Consider the following 11,729-nt stretch of genomic DNA (forward strand, 5'->3'; position numbering starts at 1 on the left):
CCAACCCTGTAAGTATTGTCAATATCCATGGAGGTAATATGGTCACATTTGTAGGTAGTCTTCAATATTTCAATCACAGTATAGATCAGATTCTCGCCTGTTGACTAATCACTGCCCACAATCTGCAAGTTCTTGTTTCTAATCTTGAGATCAATCTCCATAGTCTTCATAGATCCTTTATGAAAGTCATCTCTCAGACTCCTGTATGCCCTGAGCTATCAGATATTTCAGAGGTCATAGAGGCAGTACCACTTTCCAAAGCAGTAACTCGGTCATCAATCTGGGATACCTTCATGGTGAGATCCTCCATAGAAGCCTTGACATCTCCTACATCTTGTGCCACTTTACTCAAGTCCTGAGCCATCTTTAAAAGGAGAGAATAGATATATTGTTGACTAGGTACCTCAGTCATTTCTGAAGCCTATTTAGGCTTTTTAGGAATGGGATTGTCAGCAACCTCAATCTTTTTCTTAGTTGAGTTCATATCTTTACATAATCCATAAAGGAGAGGGCCAGGAGCTGCTGGATTATGCTGCTGCCTCTGTTGCCTGCATTCCAGAATCGTCAAGCATCAATAAGCTTTAAAAGTCACTATGTGAGAAGTCAGGCTAAACAAAGTGTCAGAATTGATGAGAAGTTGACAGTGGTTATCTCATCACACTTCAGTGGTGCTACCACTCGACATGGCCATGCCCGTGGCACTACTAACACTTGATTCACATGCTTCTCTCGCCTGTCTTTGCCGCTCTTCCAGTGCTGGTACACATCTTAAAGATTTACTTCATTATGTAATAGATACACCTTTGTTCGCAAGAGCATGTCAAGGTGACTTTCTTCCAGTCGATTCCTTGATTTGGTCTGAATGCTGTTCATGAGACTGAACCCTCGCTCACGCTCTGCTCTTTAGGCTTGAAATGTGGCACATATGTCCATGAGCTGTGCCACTGCATTGTATTCCATGGCATTTTGAAGTATGAAATTCATTATATGTTGAAAACATTTTAAAGAACCACGCTTGTTCCTCTCTGCTATCATGTACTTCAAGGCATTATTGCGTAAAAACGGATTCGACACACAAGCATCGTAGGATCTGATTGTAAACAGTCCTCCTTACAATCTAAAAAAATGTCTTTGTATTTTTCAACAAGATTCTTAACATTTTTTATTTCAAAGTCAAAGCTGCACTGTTGAGTGGCCAGTGAATCAAAATAGAAACTGGCCCAGTCCTTCAGTTAGTTTTCTGGAAAACATTTCTCCATATGCTCACACACCAAGGTAATAAAACCCATGCGGTACTGAAGTCCTTGTAGTTTTCAGAGTATGTTGAGATCAGTTCTCTAACTCTGTGCTCCTGACCAAGGTACTGTCCCCTAATCTGGTTGATCTTCCCTTGTGCAAACTGCATGGCTTCAATTGTGGTAAGACTTCTTTTTTGGAGTAACTTGAACAAGTCAGACTGAGTAATTTTGTCAAGTCTGCCTGATTGCAAAGAATTTCATTTAACACTGCCAAGGAAATGTGATAAGTGGGGTCAGACAGTTTCTTGAAACAGAATTTCTCTATAGGATCATTTTCCTCCTTCATTTCCTGTCCAAAGTATTTTAGCAACACCTCACAATTGCGCGTTAATGCATTCACTGCACAATGTCTTGATAACCACCTCACTTCATTGAGGGGTCTAAATGACAAAGCATCACATTGAATGACTGATGCCACTCATTAAAATTTCGATTTCTCAGATAGGAGATCTGCAAAACACAGAATAAACAGTTCTTAACAACGTTTCAACTTCCCTGATCATTGGCACCTTTTTCCAAGCATCCGTGATGCCCAATTCTTCACGGTGAGCTACACAATGTTGCTCAATTAAAAATGGGCTTGTTAAAGCCTTGTAGCAACACTGTTGTTTTTGCCAAGCGTAATGGATGCACCATCTGATGTCAATATCACAATTTTCAGCCGATTCAGACCATTGGCAGAGTAAAATTCAGTAATAGCTGAAGTGACAGCTTTGACAATTCCACCAAACACAGTTTTGTGCATTGAATGTGGTGTTTCCACAAGAGATCTGATCTTAAAGTAAATAACTAACATTTTACTGACTGAAATGTCTGTGCTTTCATGAACAATGAGTGTGTGAAACGGAGCATTGCAAACTTCTGCCATGATTTCTGATCTGCTTACGCTACTGATGGACTTCAGGAATTCGAAAGCATAATTTGTACTTCTCCCGATATCTGGTATGTTGGGCGTAGTGCGTTATGTGATTGTGGATTTCTTGTACAAATAGCATGGAGGCATTTAATTTTACAGCTAGCAAAACATGGTGCAATAGAACTTTGACCTTTTCAGGCTCTGAACGTTGTTGCTCAGCCATGGCCAATCTATGAAGTCTCTCAGTAGAAGTTTGTGCCAGCATACTGCGCAACTCAAACCCCCAGTTTCTCTGCCAAACTCTTGTGCCTGAGAGCCTGTAAAGCAGAGACATGGACTTTTCCAACTAAATGACATTTCATGTAGTCCAATTTCTACCCATTTGCCCATTTCTTTCCGGTAGAAAATGTGGCAGTGACTTTAGCTTCCACACATACTCCGCAACTCAGGTCCATATCACCATTGTACTAAAGAATGTCTCCAAGTCGCTATCTTGTGATTTCTGGGACTCTGTTTCAACTATTTTCTTTAACCAATCCTCTTTGAAAGCAGCAAAGCATTTCTTCTCAGGTGGTGCTGTAGCAGCTACAGCACTCTCTTCTTTTGATGAGGAAGACTTGGACCTTCTGAAGTTAAACAGTTTATCCATAATCTGGTTAAAAAAAAGAAATGCGCTCGCTGCTGTCCTTGTGGAAGTGGAGAACGTGCATTCATCAGACCAGGGGCAGACGCCTTTTATGCCCTGGGCCTATTAGCTTGCAGCTCGAAATGTTCACCGAGCCCAGGCCACAAGGCAAGACTACAAGTAGCAAAATGTTTTGATAACATGAGCTACAGAACCCGTGATGATGATTAAATGATCAGCGTACACCTCAGTTGGAGTCCGCTGACTACCCTTAACAAGCTGAACTAGGGATGCACCGTGTCATGTGTTCCAAGGCTGTCTAGAACTGCAGTACCTGCACCTAAAAATGTCTAATATTGTTGGTTGTCCCCTTAATCTATGTATTTTTTGTTCCAGCCATGTAATTTGTAAACGCCGCCCGCCGGTGAGTGACTGTTCCAATGACTTCCCCAACCTGGTCAGAATGTCACTCAAACTCGCTGCAATGTAAACTCCCTGCTTCCCGTCAAATCTGATTTCTTTTTACGTTCTTTTGTGATCAAAAGAGCATTGTTCCTCCCTGTATATAAAATAGAATAAGGACTGCAATATGGCCAAGGATCGTGGTTGATCACCTCGCAGAGGCACAAAAAACATGCAAGAATGCACCCTTTACCAGCACGTCAGGGAGTGGGAGTGAGTATTTGACCTTGCTCCAATTTTGTTGGCATTTGACCTCTTCCAACATCACTTTGGGCATAATAGTCCACCTGTCCTGTCCTCCATCTGTAACTCCAGCCTGACTTCACAAACAAAGCATTGCTACCTCTGCTCATCTCACTCTGCTCACCTTAGTCCACCCATACTCCCAAAATTTAATTTCCAAGGCCTATATCGCCAAGAAGCCAGACAGATGGAAGAAGCACCACTACCTAAAACCCATAAATATAAATGAATCCATCTTGAAAGGATGGACGGCTCGTCCAGTCAAAATTCAAAACGGTTACATAAAGGTTTTTGGTGAGCCCACCTCGATGGACACATATAGCATATTCTAGGGCACCGTTCCCACTCTTAATCCTGTGCATGGCTTCCCAGTGCAACAATAGTCAATTCTGGGGTTATTCATGATGCCTCCTGCTTTCATTCACTACTACTTTCCACTAGGCCCTCGAGTATCCAAGGCTGTGATGTCACTTCCGTTGACAAGGCATTCTGTGGTAGACCTGTCTGCGATGTCACTCAGGATATGGTACAACATATACAAATTATGGAACCCCATACTACCACTGGCTCCTCCACACATGCCCTGCTCGAAATAACCGAAGCCATCTTCACCAAATGTCCAAAACAAACTAGAGCTGTCAGCCTCTGGCCAACTGCCTGTTGTAAAATGCGACACCGTGACTGAGAAATGAAGAAACTGCACGTTTCAGGTTAATGTTGCTTGCCATCGCAGCTCTGCCTCCAAGTCACCTGTTTTATGGGGGAGGGGGAATTATATAAATTTGTAATTTTTTGCAACACAGTCAAGCAAATAAACAAAACACGCGGATTCTGCACGTTTCACTTTATTTTACTTCACAGAAAATGTATATTTTGCAGCAGGATGAAAACGTGTGCCACTGCACTGAACTCCCGGTAAATAGTATTCAACGCAAAGGAAAATAAAATACATCCTAACTCATTTCAGATCCAAAACATGTTTCTTCTTTTACATTTAATTAATCTAGCCTTATAATTGTTTAGTGTTGGGGCGAACAAAATTAAAAAAGTCCTATGTCTGTGGTTGTGCGTGCGCATGTATATATTTATACATAAAGGTGTAACATTTTGAATTAGACATATTAATATTAGCCATGTCTTGCTCACCAAACTATGCATCTTTCACTGTTCGTAGTGAGTCGGAACGCTTTTTCTTTATTAAATATATTAGTTCCGGCTCTATTTAATATTACTGCGCATTACATGCTTGTGTATTCCGCAGGTTTAAATCCCACTCCAATAATTTGTAGTATGTCCTTTGATAGCTTGACTGCCGTTAATCTTACTTAAAGGACCGTCTTTGTTACGCAGTCTGGCAATCTGTTCCTCTGTCTTATTTTTACGTCAGTCACACTGCGTTCGTGGAATATTGGTTGACCTCACCAAAAAGGCGCGGTAGTTTTTGATGTGGTCCTCGGTATTTCAGGCAACAAATGCACGCAGAGAGCTGATAATGGATCCGTAGCGGAATAACAATGTGGGAGGTATTAAAATAGGTCCGGTCAGGGTGCTATTTTAGGTGAGGAGGGAATGTCTACCCGTGATGCTCTGACACTCGATTAGCTTTGTTAAAATACGATTTGAATGAAAAAAATGTCATTATTCAAAGATGTTTTATTGTGCTGGGATGGGGAATATCCGTGAGGTGGGGCATACACTCGCAGTAAACACGTATGACTCATACACCTGCACAAACTGCAGCATTTCTGAACGCAGCGGACATAATGAGAGATAGCCAGAACAGAAGGACACTGAAGACTGAACACACAAACCCAGGGGTGCACAACTAGGTTTGCTAGAGGGCCAAATGTACCTTACAAGCTATCTACAGGGGTCAGATTGTTTGTGTGGGGTACGACCCCCCCTCAGACATTTATAGTAAGTATGTGGGGGAACAAATGGGCGTTCTGAGGTGTACTTCTTGTCTTTATTGCTATTTGTGCTTACAATTCTGTAGTACACGTTATTAACAAGCCAGAAGAAAAACTGAATTGGCCCTGGGCTTCAACATTTTATCAATAGTGTGAGAACAGAATCATCCTGCACGCCCAGCAGCAATAACCTAACAGAACTGGCTGTCCTGCAGGTGAAAAAGAGATGTGCAGATGTGGCTGACGAGTGATGTGCCCACATTGACTACAGGACTCCACACGCCACCACAAAACACCTCTGCTTTCAGAAGTACTGCCACTAAAGACTTCAATACCCACTATCAACATTGCTTTATCACCGGGGCAATAAATGAATGTTCTCTTTACAATACTTTTATTTGAAGCATCATACAAAGGTGGTGTGTACAGGCCATGGAAAGAAAATATAACCAATATAGTTTTTTTTTTCTATACTGCTTATTACCATGCTTTATAGCACTAGTGTTCATAAAATTGTGTACTAAATTGGAGGGGTGTAAATATTTCCCCCAAATATGCCAGTGTGAGCGTAGCAAGGGAGCCCAAACCAATCAAGAGGTGTTGGGGGTGGCAGGGGGTCTTCACCCCCCACCATTCCGGGAAAAATTTTAAAACGCATGCACACACAATGACATACATCATTTAAATTAAAGTACCTTCTGCCCTGGTCCTGATGTTTCCTCCCAGTGCTACAGCTCCTGCGTAGCATAAAAAAGAAGCAAAGAGCGATTCCTGGTTTGTGCACATGAGCCCAAGAGCCGGAGCGCTGATGACTAAGCGCCCATCTCCCTTTGTATGTGGTAGGATGCGCAGGAGCCCCTCCCTCATACATACACACCTGATGTTCATCAGCCAGCATCCCCAATGGGCCATGCAAGGTTGGGGAAGCAAAATGCCCCTTTTTTACATGGCTCACTGGATAAAATCCAATGAGCTGAAAGACTTTTCCTTGGCTTCAGGCCCAGGGACTGCATCTCTCCAGCCCTAAAATGTCTCCACTGGCTCCTGGTTGCTGCAAGGATTAAATTCAAATCCCTCTGCATCATCCATAAGGCTTTCTGGGGCTAGGGACCACGGTATCTACAATAGGCTCTCACCAAATACTCTCCCTCCAGATCTCTATGCTGCTCCAGTGCCAACTCTCTGCGTGTCAAGCGCTTCTCTAAACAGCAAGCTGGTGGCCGATCTCTTTCCTCGGCTGGCTCCCTACTCTGGAACAGCCTCTCCCTTCCTCTCTGTCTAGAGCCGTGGGTTGGTGCAACCTTGCCCATTATGGAGAAGTGCCACTGGTGCATGTATGCCGGGGTCGGTGTGGATGCAGATAAAATACTGTTGACTTTGAAGTCATGGACATGAACTGCACTGTTGGTAATAGTGATTTTTGAATACATTAATGACGCCTAGACATGTGCTACAGAAGAAAGCTACCAGGGTAGCTCAGCAGGTTGAGTGACTGTTGCTAAAATGTTATATATTTAAAACTGGCTGGAAATCCTATGATTTTGCAATACCTTATAAAAATAAGTGCTATAAAATGTATGCGGCAAGGGGATATGTTGGGCTGCTAGCTTGCTTATATTCAGGGTGAGGGTGGGGGAACTTTTGCTTATGCAGTGAAAATCAGAAATTGGCACCCATGAACCCACAGTTTAATTTCCTGATAACTGCTGTCAGTGCAAAAGAAGCATTTATTTGTGATTACGCAGCTTGACAAGCATATAGCAGCTTTAGAAATGTATCCTGTGAAAAAACACAAAGGAAAGGACAAAAACAACAGGGTATTTGTGACAGACAAAAAAAAATAAACACATTTCAAAGGACACAAATGAATGTAAATTCCAGAAGCATGTTTCAGTTTGGAAATGTCTTTTGTTGTTTTTTTTTACCAGTGTAAGTTGCACATTTGGTAAACTAAAGTGTGCCCACCATGTACATAGCCCGCTTTTATCAGGGATAGCCCCACCCCAGTGATATTCATGGCCCATTGCTTCCCGGGGTGTCCCTTTCAGGCCAGATGAAAGAACACAGGCAGTGCAAATGGAGCCTGCTAGGCTTGAATGATAGCAGGGCTAAGGAGCACCTTTAAGGCCCTTGCAAAGAGTACTTTGCCTGAGGTCTGGAAGGAGGGGAACAGGCCATCAATTCGAAAGGCAAATACCCCCCTCCTGGGACGCCTTGCCTATGCCAGCAACATGTCAGGCTTCAAAGACTTACATAAGGAAGTGCAGCCAGCTTTGTTTTCTTTTGCTTGAAGTGGGCCGCACTTCATTATAAAAGTCCTGTTCTTCAGAGGGCCGCAAAGCACAATACCGCGGGCCGCATATGGCCCGCGGGCCGTATGTTGTGCACCCCAGACATAGACAGACTAAGAGGGAAGCACTTAGACGACTCATCCATAGAATCCCGGCCTGTACCACACCCGAAGTTCCAGCACACAAACTCACATAGATAGTAGGCACGTGGACACCACAACTCCGACACCCAAGGAGGAGAATAGACACTCCCATCACAATATACATAGTTCACTAGAATAGAACACTACACATAGTTCGATAGAACACAACAGGGAGTGTGCCGTGCTAAAACCTCAATTGTTCTGTTGGGCGTAGGACTCACTTCCACCATACAGGACTCTCAGGTCTAGCTGTGTTTTAGGATTGCACTGAATTATTCTCTTGTTTCTCAAATCCAGCTGTGTATGCTACTGTACTCAATTGTTCTGTTGGGCGTGGGCCACTCTGCCACTATACAGGACTCTCAAATCTAGCTTTTCGGGCACCATGCAGGACTCCCGAAATCTAGGCATTTAGGCATACTGTGAAGATTAGCTGCAAAACATATAATCCACTAACCAAAAAGCTCAAACTTTCTGCATGCTTAACTCACTCAAAAAACTCACACAACCACCTCTCGCACCGCAAGCCGCATGCATTTCGCCACACCGCAACAACACATAAACCGCACCAACAGCACACGAGGACTGACATCACTCCGATACTTGCACCAAAGCTCAGCGCACGGTGTATACCGAGATGAATCTGCCAACAGAACACCACTTCTCTCACTATCCTAATCCCTCTTCACCCTACTAACCCATCCCGCCTTCTCGTTTGCAGATCTGCCAGAGCGTCTGAGGACCAACTCCATTGGTGACGGTGCGCGATACAAATACCTTTAACATTTAACATATCACGCACGATACTGGTTTAAAAAGGCGGCAACCGCATCAATTAGTCTCTGAATAGGAATGAGCAACGCACTCAGCGTAGCATGCCGCAGATGCCCAGATTCGGCGTGCCACTCAAAATGCATTCACCTAGCACTGGCAAATCTGTCATCTAAGAGGCTATGCGCCCACACCAGTATTTTTTTTACCTACAACCAGTTGAAAGCGATTGCATGGCTCTACTATTTCAATTTCTACACTAAAATCAATGACGCTCACCGATTCACAGTCTACTTGCCTATTGCAACCATAGGAGGGGGAGGCCATCTCTGTGCGGCCAAGTTTTTTGACAGGACTTGTACCATGCCTTAACGTATCATGACCCTTTTGAAGCCACCCTAATGCCACCTCGTATTTTATGTGTCCCACCAACAGAAATTCTCCCATGGCATGGCAGCATGTGTTGTGTTTAAGGGGCACTGCAATCTGAGTGGCGACAGGGCAGGGGTACGATACGGGAGGCTCCCACTCAGCAGATATCATCATTCACTCATCTGCAAATACTGAAGTCAGATGACTGAATCCTGAAAACAATGAGTGTAACACACAGGATTATGCGTGGAGAAAAGGATTGCAATCTAATCTCAAAATCAATCCTACAAAAACGGAGGTGTTAATGACAGTAGCTTTATATTCAATAGGACAGGAGCAGACAGACAGAACATTGGAGAATACACCCACTGACTCACACTCTTAAATCAGCATTTTTTCTATTTTAATTTTGATTTCTTTATCCTTATGTCATCTTTACTATATAGATTTTTCTATTTCGTTTCTGTCACAAACCACACCACCTCCCCTACTGCTATGCTATCTTTGCTTTTTCTTTCTTTCACCAATAAATCAAGAGAAAGTGCTAACGCAGTCCCCCTCGACCAGGAATAATGCAGTCCAGTATCCCGCATTTGGGGACATCGCAGAGGTCAGCAGATCCGAAGTGCATTGGATGAGCCTCACGGCTGGGAGATCTGCCTTTCTGTTCACAGATTCTCCCCTGCCAGGTCAGTATGAGGTGCAAGCATAAGGGCAGGGGTTCGGCCTGTCCTGAAAGCTCCACTAAGCGAGGGTGAGAAAAGGCAGGTACTTTCCCAGCCCCATCCCTCCCGGAAACCCTGAGCCTCTGCCGAGCGGCCTGTGCCATGTGTAGGGGACGCTACGGGAGGCAGAGTCGAGCAGAAGAGGCAGATTGTAGCACAGCTCCTTTCTCCCATCAGGCCATGCTCTGCCCGAGATTTGCTTGTTGAATTCCGGCCTGACTGCCCGCCATCAGGCCCAGTCCGAAGCAGGAGGGCTCGAGCAGGCCTGTTACAGTGTGCTCACTGGCCTGTTGGCCCCAGACATGCCCATGGCCCTCTGAGCCGCCAGGGCGCCCCGCTTAGAAAGGATCTCAGGTGGGTTTCCCGCCAGCCGGACACAGCAACGCCGTGAAGGCAAGGCCCGATCGCTGCTCGGCCGGGGCTGATGGCAGCCCCTTCAGACCTGGATGGTCCCTATCAAGGCTGGAGGGCCTGGGGTCGAAAGCAGCGTCAGGGCATAGTGGCTTCATAGGACCCTGGAACATTTATTTTTTGTCAGAAAGCACATCTGTATCCCAAGGGCAACTTTGAAACCCCTTTAGTTCAAGTTTGTATCTGAACTATATTGCTTGAACATCACCTCTCCTCTTTTTCCTAAACCCTTGCCTTACTATTTTTGTCAATGAAGTACAATTGACACCAGCACACAACTGTTCATATTAAGCAATGTCTTGCTGTTCTTCTATGATGTTTTGGTAAATTGTCCTAAATGTTTCTTTTCATATAAGGTTATGATTTGTTGCTGAACAGAATAAACACATGTTTGCCAGCATTGATCTAAAGAGAGACAACTGATTATTACTGTCTCCTTTTTCTCCACACATAACTGCTGATATGTTGATATAGTGGGTGGTTATCATTCCCGATTCATACCCAGGATCTCCAATTCAGGAGACCTGCTCTCTGAGCACCAGGACAGATCTCAACTTTAGCATTTGTCTATCAAAACCTTTTTTTCTTGGTATTATTGCTCGTAAGGGTGCCCGCATGTGTTCACATAGTGGCTTCAAGAACAACACGGCACCTGATATCATGAGGCCCACAAATCTTAGGTTAGGAACCTGTGCGCTTTACCCTTGCAGTGAATGCTGTGGGCCTGAGCCGCACAGGGCTGGCCGGGCCCTCTTGACTGCAGCAAAATACATTCTGCTACAAGACCAGGAGCTCTGCGTGCAACCAACTTGCTTTCTCTCTCTTGCACACTTTACTTTTTCTTTCTTTAACCAATAAATCAGGAGAAAGCGTAAACACAGTCCCCCTCTACCAGAAATAATGCGGTCGCGTAACCCGCATTTGGGGACATCGCAGTCACGGCTGAGATCTGCCTTTCTGATCACAGACCCTCCCATGCCAGCTAAGTCGGAGGTGCAAGTGTAAGGGCAGGGGTTGGGCCTGTACTGGAAGCCCCACTAATTGAGGTTGAGAGAAGGCAGGCACTGACCCAGCCCCAGCCCTTCCGGAAGTCCTGAGCCTCTGCAGAGCTGCCTGGCCTACATCAGGGAAGCTTCAGCAGGAAGAGCGGAGCAGAAGAGACAGATTGCAGCACAGTTTCTTTCTCCATCAGGCCCTGCTCTGCCCCATATTTGCATACTAAATTTGGGGCTCACTGAAGGCTGCAAGTCAGAATCAGGAGGACTCGAGCAGGCCTGTTGCAGTCTGCCCACTGGCCCGTTGACCCAAGGTGGGCCCATGGCTCTCCTTAGCCGCCAGGTATCCCCGCTTAACAAGAGCGTCTCAGGCAGGGTGCCCCCCACACCCTCTCGTCGGACATGGCAATACATGTAAGCACTAAGCAGCCTCTATTTTACTCACCACCAGTGCCACCCCAGTTGTCCAAGGTCATGTAGACAGGCCAGGGCCCAGCGTATGGGCCTGAATAAATGCTGGAAGTGCAACACAATGAGTAACTCGACTGCACAAGCAGCGGAGAGCGCCTCCAACCAAGGTGCCTGCTGCCATGCTTCCTGCACAAGGTCTGACTGTCGGAGTGATTG

At 45.1% G+C, this 11,729-nt stretch overlaps 1 non-coding gene and 1 pseudogene across 1 annotated transcript; both read right to left on the bottom strand.

The window, feature by feature from the left end:
• Positions 1-9,503: 9,503 nt before the first annotated feature.
• On the bottom strand, positions 9,504-9,668 carry LOC138581537 (U1 spliceosomal RNA). Its single transcript, XR_011304609.1, has one exon. It is a non-coding gene; the product is annotated as a U1 spliceosomal RNA (small nuclear RNA).
• A 1,299-nt stretch (positions 9,669-10,967) lies between these two features.
• On the bottom strand, positions 10,968-11,097 carry LOC138581557 (U1 spliceosomal RNA; annotated as a pseudogene).
• Between the last annotated feature and the right edge of the window lie 632 nt (positions 11,098-11,729).

Source organism: Ambystoma mexicanum, chromosome 3p (assembly GCF_040938575.1).
Source record: "Ambystoma mexicanum isolate Mex_15411 chromosome 3p, UKY_AmexF1_1, whole genome shotgun sequence".
NCBI lineage: Eukaryota > Metazoa > Chordata > Amphibia > Caudata > Ambystomatidae > Ambystoma > Ambystoma mexicanum.